Here is an 11257-nt window from a genome sequence, read left to right on the forward strand (position 1 = left end):
CCATTTAGTTATTTTGCCCATTAATTAATTGTGTTAGTTGTATTTTTGGTTTTAAGGGTTCTTTTTTAGTTATTTATATATTCTGGATATTAATACTCTGATAGAGGAGTAGCTAACAAAGATTACCTTCCATTCCTTATGTCCCTCTTCATGTTTTTGTTTCCTTTGCTATGTAGAAGCTTGTAACATGTTGCAGTATCACTTATTCATTCTTGGTTTTACTTTTTAAATTTTTTTCTTTGTTCTTTTTAGTTATACATGACAGTACAGTAAATTTGGACATGTTTATGCAAACATAGAGTATATCTTGTTCTACTTAGGATTCTGTGGTTGTACACGATGTGGAGATTCACTGTGGTGTATTCATATAAGGATGTAGAAAAGTTATGTCACATCATTGTTTCTTGTGCTTCATGTGACTTGTTAAGAAATTTTGTGCCTCCATCAATACAATAGATTATTGCCCCTATATTTTCTTCTAGTAGTGTATTTTCTGGAATTATTCCTAGGTATTTGATATATTCTGAATTGATTTTTATACAGGATGAAAACTAGAGATCTAGTTTCATTCTTCTAGACTTTGTTCAGTTTTCCCAACAACATTTGTGAAAATAGAGATGATTCCTTGCATCCTATCAGATCATAATGGAATGAAATTAGAAATCAGCAACAAGATAACAAACAATTAATTTTATCACCTAGAGATTAAATAATACATTTTTGAGTGAGGAATGGAATACAAAAGAAATCAGGGGTGAAACAAAGTTCTTAGAAACAAATGAGAATAAAGATCAAAATCTCTGGGACAGTATGAAGGCAGTTCTAAGATGAAAGTTTATAGCAATGAATTTATACATTATATAATGAAAAAATCATAAATAATCTAATGTTATACCTGTAGGCCCTAGAAAAAGAACAAACTAATTCCAAAATTAGTAGAAGACAGGAAATGACTAAGATCAGAGCTAAAATATATTAAGTTGAGAATAAATAAATAAAATGAGGATCAAAGCAATATAGTTGGTTCTTTGAAAAGATAAACAATATTGATAAATACTTAGCTAAATTAACCAAAAGAAAGAGGGGAAAATACCCAAATCAGTAAAAATAGAAATGAAAAAGGAAATAACACCACAGACACTTTGGAAATTGAGAGGATTATTAGAAGCTATTTTGAAAATTTTTACTCCAATTAACTAGAAATTCTCAGACATTAACAGATTCCATAGACATACAGACAACTCAAATTGAACCACTGGGGATATAGAAAAATTAAACGTATCAATATCAAGCAATGACATTGAGGCACCAATTAAAAGCCTTCCTATAAATAAAAGCCCAGGACAGGAAGGATTCTCATCCACGGTCTACCAGACCTTTAGAGAAGAACTAATGCCAGTCCTCCTCAAATTAGTCCATGAATTAGGAAGGGAAGGAACACTGCCAAATTCATTCTATCAATCTAGTATTTAGAATTTCTGTAATTTATTTCAATACAGTATGTTTTCAATGCCCATATCGTCAACTCATCTTTCTCAATTTGTCTATTTCCTCATTTTAAAGATAATTTAAATGAAGTTGTTTTTTTAAAGTTTTTTTTTTAGAGTAATCATTAGTTCATAGAAAAATATTTTTACTGACCATATACTCTGCAACATTTATGGAACTTAGTTTTTGGTTCTCATTTTATTTTAGTGGATTATTTAGGATTTTTTTTTTTACAAAAACAATTATGTCATTTGCAAAAAGAGAATGTATTCTTCCTTTGCATTCTATGTCTTCTATTCATTTTTCGTGCTACTTAAAACATAGCTATATTTTTCAAGTTTATGTGGAGGTAACAAGAGTGGACATCATTCTTGTTTCTAATCTTAGAGGATGTACAGAGACTATCACAATAATGTATGTTGCCACACCTTTATTTTTCACAAATATTTCGTTAATGTGAAAAAAGTCAACATCCATGCCCAATTTCTTGAGTGTTTTTATCATAAATGGGTTTGGGGTTTGTCAATTGGCTATTCTGCATCTTTCCAGATACCATGTTATTTTTCTCTTTTATTAATATGATGCATTTTAATAATTGGTCTCTTATGTTGAACCAAACTTGTGTTCCTTGGATAAATACCTTCATTCATAGCATAGAATATTTTTTATAAGTTATTAGTTTCTTTGTCTTGTATTCCATCACAGATTTAAAGAAATTTTATTAGAGTATTATAATTTTACATAGTATTTGGGTCCTCTTTGTCAAAATTATATATACAAGGAATTTGATTTCCATTCCCTTTGCCCCTTCCCTTTTCTCCTTTCTTTCCTCTCCTCTCTCCTCTACTGATCTTCCTTTAATTTATTTATTTATTTATTTATTTATTTATTTATTTTTGGCATCCAGTTTCTATTCACAAAGAAAAAGCTCCAGTCCATCTTTTAATTTTTTGAAAAATTCCTAACACTACAGAACTAAACTGAAATGTATTAATAGTCCACTCTTACATTTCCATGACAAACAGAAAAATTCATGAGCCAAAAACAAAAAAAGGGGGGGGGTAGAAGCTTATAAAACTAAATATGGATCTCAGCATTAACAGCTGAACTGAGAAAGCAATTAAAACGCTTTAATTAAAAAATCACGAGTGAATGATAAAGTGTGTAGAAACTGAAAAATTACAAACTATTTAAAACCTGGAATTGCTGACTGTTCAGAAACTACACAGATGGATCATGGGTGGTAGTGAACAGCAGAAAGGGATTATGGATAAATCTGCATTGTTCTAGCTGCTCCCCATGCCACCCATCTCTGAGGAAAGCCTGACGTTGATTAGATACTGAGCCAGGCTAATGCTGGCAGCAGATCCAGTGATGGTAACCTGCCTATCAGTAGACCCTTCCACTGAGTTCGCAAATTTGATCTGCATCCCAGACATCTGACGGATCTCATTGACTTTGGCGCCTTGATGCCCGATTTTGCAGCCAATCTAGTCGTTTGGAATGGTGAGTTCATGAGAAGTAGTTTGAGCAGATGCATCCAAACCCGCCCAATAGCCTTTCACCTCTGGAGAGCTGGATTCAATGCCACTGAATCCGGTGTTGCCATGCATCATAGGAAAATGAGACTGTTGCATTGCCAATTGGTGCAGCTTGGTGAAAGCTGTTTGTGGAATGGCATACTGTCCTTGAATGGTATAGGCCTCTAGAGGTGGTCCCTCCAAGTCAGGGTTGAAGCACATGGACAGGGTGGTTTTGGGAAAGCTTGCACTGTCGCTGCCTGTGCTGCACCTGTCCTGACCACCTGCAAAGATGACTGGAGAACTTGATGGCTTGGGCCAGTACGGGATGGTCACGCCCTTCCAAGGGGACTGGGAGAGAGTCTCCAACATGACCACGCGGATCTGTTTGACACACTCAATGATGGATTGCGGAATGCCAGCAATAGTGATGGCCTGCTCAGTTGAATTGGGGAGCATATCCCCTGCCACCTGGACTGGAGCCCCTGTACTCTCTTGTATTTCCTTAATCTTGCAACCACCTTTTCCAATGAGAGAGCCACACTGACTAGCAGGGACCACCAGCCTCAGAGTGACCGGGGGTCTACTGGCAGCTGTGCTATTGGTCATAGAGCTGCTGATGTCCTCTTCCAGTTTGTCAATGATCATAGCAAAGGCTGTGAAAATGGCATTAGTGGGTCCAGCCAAAGTGATAAGTCTCTCAGGACAATTCCCTTCTGAGATGTTGATCCGTGCACCACTCTCCTCGCGCATCTTCTTAAAAGATTCTCCTTTCTTTCAGATGATACTGCCAACTTCCTTTCCATGCATAAGTAGCCAAATGGTGAGAGTGACATTTAATCCACCTTCAATCACACCGGTGTCCTCTCGAGCAGTGTTATGGGGAGCTGGACTTTGAGTAGTCAAGTCTTTGGTCACTGCTGGGGGTGAAAGTCAAAAACTGCAGGCGCGAGAGGACTGAGGGGAAAGGGGAGCGGGCGGGAAGGGGAAGGGGAAGGGCGGGAGGCCGGGGGGCGGAACAATAGGGGCGGCGGGAAGGCGAGGGGGGTGCCCAGCGGGCAGGCGGAGGAGGAATGGGGGGTGGAGGAGGAGGAGGAGGAGGAAGGGGGAAAGAGAACCTGGGGCGGGTGGAGGGCGGCGGAGGGTGGGCGGGAGAGGGCGCAGGCTGCAGCTGCTCTGGCTGCTGCCTCTGCTGGTCTGTCATTTATTTATTTCTGATTAGTACTTTCCACATAAACATAAAGAAGATATTCCCTTTCATACACTTATATATCTATATAATGTGATTGTATTAGATTCATTCCATATTTCTTTCCTTTTTCCTTCCTTGTTCCCTCCTTTACGTTCTCCTACTTCTATTCCATTTATGCCTTCCTAACCTTATTTTGCTTTAACATTCACATATGAGAGAGAACATTAGACCCTTGAGTTTCTGACTGGCTTATTTTACTTAACAAGATTTTCTCCAGTTCCATCCATTTACTGGCAAATTTCATTATTTCATTTTTATTTATGGCTGAGTAAAACTCCATTATGTATACCACGTTTGCTTGATCCACTCATCTTTTAATAGGCATCTGGTTTCATTCCATACTTTAGCCATTATGAGTTGTGGTACTATAAATATTGCAGTCACTGTACCCTAATAATATGCTTATTTTACTTCTCTTGGATAAATACTGAGGAGTGGGATAGCTAGGTCATATGGTGGTTGCATCCCTACTTTTTTGAGGAATCTCCACACTGTTTTCCAAATGGTCATATTAACTTTCAGTCCCAATAACAATGTATGAGTACATCTTTCCCCCCATATTCTTGCTAACATTTATCATTATTTGTATTTTTGATAATTGTCATTCTGACAAGTATGAGATAAAATCTTAGTGTAGTTTTTATTTCCATTTCCCTGATTGCTAGTGATGTTGAACAATTTTTAAATATTTGTTGGCCATTTGTTTTTCTTCTTTTGAAAATTTCTCTTTAGTTCTTTTGCCCATCTTTTGATTGGGTTACTTAAATTTTTGTCATTGATTTTTTTTGAAAGTTTTTATATATCATGGCTATTAATCCCCTGTCAGAGAAGTAACTGGCAAAGATTATTTCTCATTCTATAAACTCTCTCTTCACTCTCTTAGTCATCTCCTTTATTGACAGAAGCTTTTGAAATTTCATGGCCTTCCACTTATTGATACTTGGTTTTATTTCTTGAGCTTTCGGCATCTAGTTGAGGAGGTTGGTGCCTGCAAATGAATGATGGAGTGCTGACCCTCTGTTTTCTTCTAGCTGTTGAAAGATTTCTGGTTTCTGGACTAACACCTAAATTTTGATCAAATTTGATTTGACTTTTGTGCAGGGTGAAAAGTAGGGATCTGATTTCATTCTTCTACTGTAGGTTTCCTGTTTTCCCGGCATCATTTGTTAAAAAGTCTGTCTTTTCTCCAACATATGTTTCTGGCACCATAGTCAAGTATCAGATGTCTGTAAGTAGGCAAGTTTGTCTCTGTGTCTTCTATTCTATTCCTTTGGTCTTTATGTCTATTTTGATGCCAATACCATGATGCTCTTGTTACTATAGTCTGTAGTATAATTTGATATCAGGTATTGTGATGCCTCCTGCATCACTTTTCTTACTCAGAATTACTTTGGCTATTCTGTGTCTCTTATTCTTACAAATGAAGTTAAGGACTATTTTTTCTAGTTCTGTGAAGAATGTCATTGATATTTTGATGAGGATTGCACTGAATCTGTATATTGCTTTTGGTAGTATGGCTATTTTGAAAATATTAACTCTGCTTATCCAAGAACATGGGCAGTCTTTCTATCTCTTGAAGTCTTCTTCATTTTATTTTCTTCAGTGTTCTATAGTTTTCCTTGTAGAGATCTTTTACTTCCTTGATTAGACAAGGAAGGGTTTTTGGTGGTCGTGGTAGTGGTATCATTGGGTTTTTTTTTTTAGGACTGTGTGAAGAGAATTGTTTTCCTGATTTCATTCTCAGATGAATTATGGTTGGAGTATAGGAAAACTATTAATTTATGAGTGTTGATTTTATATCCTGTTATTCTGCTCAGTTAATTTAACAGCACTGGTACTCTTGTGGAATTTGGGGGCAACATCTTCTAGATATAGTATCATGTCATCAGCAAACAACAATAGTTTGATGACTTCTAATTTGTATCCCTTTAATTTCATCTCTTGCTGGATTACTCTGGCTAGAGTTTCAAGAGCTATATTGAATACAAGTGGGAAAAGTGGACATCCTTGCCTTGTTTCAGATCTTAGAGGAAAGCTTCCAGTTTTTCATGATTCAGTATGATGTTGGCTTTGGGTTTGCCATATATATAACTTTATAATGGTGAGATTATGTTTCTTCCACCCCTAGTTTCTCCAGCATTTTTTACATGAATATTTGCTGTATTTTATGAAACATCTTTTCAGTATCTATTCATATGGTGTCATATGGTTCCTGTTCTTAATTTTATTTGTGATGAACTACATTTATTGATTTGTATATATTAAACCAACCTCATATCCTTGGGATGAAGCCCACTTGGTCATCATTTGTTACTTTCTCAGTATGTTTTTGAATGAGAGTTGCTAATAATTTGTTAAGAATTTTTGCATCTATGTCCATAAGGGAGATTTGTCTGTAGTTTTCTTTCGTAGATGTGTTTCATTTTGTTATCAAGTTTATGCTGGCTTAATAGAATGTGTTTAGGAGTGTTCCTTCCTTTTCAGTTTGATGGAATAATTTGGAAAAGCATGACTGAGGCAGGGTGATCACAAGTTCAAAGCCAACCTCAGCAACTTAGTAAGGTCTTAAGCAACTTAGTGGCATCCTGCCTCAAAATTTTAAAAAATAAAAAAGAATAAAAAGGGCTAGGGATTTTGATCAGTGGTTAAGTACCTCTGGGTTCAATTCCTGGTACCAAAAAATAAATAAAATAAGAATTCAGGTGAGAATTCATCTGATCTTGGATTTATTTTGTTGGTAGGATTCTAATCACAGTTTCAATTTCATTACTTGATGTTTGTCTGTTTAAGTTTTCTAGTTCATTTTGGGCAGATTATATGTGTCTAGAAATTTGTTAGTGTCTTCTAGATTTTGCAGTTTATTGGAATGTACATTTTCAAAATAGTTTCTGATAATTCTCTGGATTTCAGAAGTGTCTGTGGTGATATCTACTTTTTCATGGCTAATACTGTTGATTTGAGTCTTCTCTTTCTTTTGGTTAGTTTAGATCTGGGTTTATCAATCTTATTTATCTTCACAAAGAACCAAATCTTTGTTACATTGATCTTGTGTACTATTTTCATTCTTAATTTCATTAATTTCAGATCTCAGTTTTATTATTTCCTATCTTCTGCTGATTTGTGGGTTAGCTTATACTTTTTTAAAATCCCCTAAGGCCTTGAGGTGAACATATGCTTATTTATTTTGGATCTCTCTGTTAATGTAGGCACTCAATGCACTAAATATTCCTCTTAATACTACTTTCATGCTGTACCAGAGATTTCTATATACTCTTTCTTTTCAATTGTTTCTAAGAATTTCTTGATTTCCTTTCTCATTTCTTCTTTCATCAATTCTTCACTTTAAAGGGTGTTGTTTAATCTCTAAGTGTTTTATGGTTTCTACTATTTTTCTTGTGTTTGTCTTCAAGTTTCCATTATGGTCTAATAGAATGTGTGGGGTTAGATCTATTTTTTTCCTCTTTTCTTTTCTTTCTTTCTTTTTTTTTTTTTTTTTTTTTTTTTTTTTTGTATTTGCTAAGACTTACATTGTGACCTAGATCCTAGATATAATCTATTTTAGCAAAGGTTCCATGAGCTGCTGAGCACAAGGCAAATTCAGCTGTTTTGGGGAGAAACATTCTTCAGGTGTCTATTACATCCATTTAATTTATAGTATTATTTATGTCAGATATGTCTTTAATAATTTAATGCTTTGATGACGTCTCTATTGGTGATGGAGTATATTGAAATTGTTGAGCATTATTGTGTAGAGAGAGTAGTTTTAAATTTAATTGTGTGTGCTGATATTTGGGGTACATATATTTACTATCATTATATCTTCTCATTGGATTTTTCCTTTTGGATGTGATGGCCTTCTTTGTCTCTTTTGATTAATTTATGCTTGAAATTAACTGTGTCAGATATGGGAATTAGCTATCCCAGCTTGTTTACAGACTCCCATGGAATATTTTTATCCTTTTGCCTTCAACCTGTGATTATTTTTGCCTGTGAGGTGAGTGTTTTGCAAACAGCATGTAGTTGGATCTTGTTTTGGATCCATTCTGCTAATCTGTCTTTTAATTGGAGTTGAGACCATTTATATTAATTGTTTTTAAGGTTATGTGTTTGTGATTACTACCATTTTTGTTTTTTGTTATACTTAATTCTGTCTTGATTCTCATTTAGATGCTTAAATTTCTTTTAATCTTCATGTATTTGAGAGATTTGGTTTTTACTTTTGGTTTCCTCTGTGTGCAGTTTATCTTTGAGAATTCTTTATAATGTTGGCTTGGTTGTGTGAATTCTTTTAATTCATCTTTGTCATGGAAAGCTTTAATTTTCCCATCGAATATGAAGAAGAGCTTTCCTGAGTATAACAATTGTTTTCTGTTCAAGTTAAAATATTGCATTCCCTGCCATTCTTACTTTTTATGTCTGAGAATCAGAAATGAGCCTTATTGGTTTGCTTCTAATGTGACCTGATGTTTCTCTCTTGAAGCTTTTAATATGCTTTCCATGTGTTGTGCATTTTGATTATGATGTGTTTTGGAGAACTTCTCTTCTTGTCAGGTCTATTTGGGGACCCGTATGCCTTATGTGAGTGGATATCTATCATCTTTCTGATATGGGGAATATTTTCTGTGACTAGCTCATTGAAAATATTCTTAATGCCTTTAGCTTGTATCATCATGTTCTCTTCTATCTCCGTGATTCTCAGATTTGTCCCTTGATATTGTCCCATAGTTTTTCTGCATTCTGATCATGTTCTATAATTTTTTTCCCTTAATTGTTCTGTGTATTTGAATTCTTGTATCCTGTCTTCAAGGCCTAAGTTTCAGTCTTCAAGCTCTAAAGTTCTGTATTCTATGCAATCTAATTTGCTGGTGACACTTCCAAGTGAATTGTTAATTTGGTTCATTGTTACTTTAATTTCCAGGAGTTCTGATCAGTTTCTTTTCAGTATTTCTACTTCTTCCTTGGAATGATCTTTAATCTCTTGTATTGACTCTCTTAATTCATTCCTTATATCTTCTTTCAGTTCTTTGAACATTTTAATATCAGTTTTCATCCTCTTCCATACTTGCAGGATACTTTGTTGGGGGACTATGAATTTTGGGGAGAGATTTGTTTTCCTGTTTTCTGATGTTTTCAGACTCATGTATCAATTGAGATGGATTCTCCCTCCTCTTTTATACACATGTCGTTACATGTATGGTTCTTTTTTATTCTAGGATGTCTTTGTTTTTTGATACACAAGTAGATGTTGAGGGTCAGAACCTGAAGTTCCCCTCTGGTTATTTCTCCTTGGGCCGTGAGTTTTGATTTGGGTTTTTTTAATCCCTAATTCTATGAGTCAAAGTGATGTTTAGGCTTGGGTGGTGCTAGATCATGTTTGGGGTAAGAGTCACTGTTGCTTGACGGAGTCATGAATGTTTCTTGGCAGCAGGATCTCTACTCTGTTGTCTTGAAGTGTCCCAATCATTTCCAGCCTCTCTTAGAAGAAGGCAGAACCAGGAATATCACTACTGTCAGCTGCAAATGTATAGTTCTGAGATAAACGTTCAATGTCTACTTTGGCATCTATAACACAACCTGGCACCTATACAGGAATGGTGGGGCCAGCATTTAACATCAGTACCAGTAATACAAAACTGTTGCCAAGATCAGGCATTCATTAACAATTCTCTATTATGTTGTCTACTGTATTAGTAACCATAACAACATGAATTAAATAAACTATATAGTTTTATTATTTAGTGGGATTAGTTTCATTTTTTTTTTTTAACTAGGAGTTGAGCCCCAGGCACTTTACCCCAGAGCCACATCCTTATCTCTACACCCTCCCCCCTTTTTTAAATTTTGAGATAGGGTCTCATTCAGTTGCTAATTGCCTCACTAAACTGCTGAAGCTCGCTTTGACCTTGTGATCCTCCTACCACAGCCTCCCAAGCCATTCAGATTAGAGACATGCTTTACCACACTCAGCATGAGAAGAGTTTCTTAAGCACAGAGAAAATAAGGTGGGAAGGTGAGACAAAGTTTGAACTATTTTTAAAACATGACCAAAGAAGAGTCAGGTGGTAAGTAGCAGATGTCAGCTATAAAGAATAAGGAACAAAATATCTGCATAAAATAATACAATAAAGAGATAATATGGAAACAGAAAAAAATTATCTATTGTGGGGGAAGAGAATGTTGAAGGGGAAATAAGAAGGATGAGAACCTAGGTATAGACAAACCAGCAACTGTAAGATCAAAATAGCTTAAACCTACATATAATTGAACTCCACCTGAGACAAGTCAAGGCTAAATAGTAATTAGTTTCAGAATGATCATTTAATATGCAAGTAAAAATATATGAACATACATATGAGTTTTTCAAATCTATTCATGTAGACACATACCCACACTCACATACACACATACAATATTATAAATAATAGAAAAAATTAGGATAGGATAAAATTATAATAGAATAAAAATTAAATTAGAAGAAATTACAATAGAATGAAATGATGTTTGAAAGAAAAAATTAGTTACAATTTAAAAAAAAATAACAGATTAAAATGGTCAAATGTTCTTTCTGATAGGTGGAGGCAAACACACAACAAGGGGGAGGGAAGAATAGAAGGTCAGTGGATTAGGCAAAGGGGAATTAAGGGAAGGGAGAGGGAATGAGAATAGGAAAGACAATAGAATGAGTTGGACATAACTTTCCTACATTCATATAGGATTATATGATCAGTGACACTTCACATCATGTACAACTACAAGAATGGGATCCTAATTAGAATAAGTTATACTGCATGTATAGATAATATGTCAAAATACACTCCACTGTCATGCATATCTAAAAAGAACAAATAAAAAATTTTAAAGTAAACATTGGAGTAATGAAGAAAATTAAAATGAAATGAGGAAAGAAAAATAAAATAAAAAATAATGATTATGGCATTTACAGGTAAATGAATGGAATTGGAGAATATCATGCTAAGCAAAATAAGCAATCCCAAAA

The 11257-nt window shown here is 35.0% G+C and overlaps 1 pseudogene; it reads right to left on the reverse strand.

The window, feature by feature from the left end:
• Positions 1-2674: 2674 nt before the first annotated feature.
• LOC124976339 (poly(rC)-binding protein 2-like) lies at positions 2675-3904 on the reverse strand (annotated as a pseudogene).
• Positions 3905-11257: the final 7353 nt, after the last annotated feature.

This window comes from Sciurus carolinensis, chromosome 2 (assembly GCF_902686445.1).
Source record: "Sciurus carolinensis chromosome 2, mSciCar1.2, whole genome shotgun sequence".
NCBI classification, from domain to species: domain Eukaryota; kingdom Metazoa; phylum Chordata; class Mammalia; order Rodentia; family Sciuridae; genus Sciurus; species Sciurus carolinensis.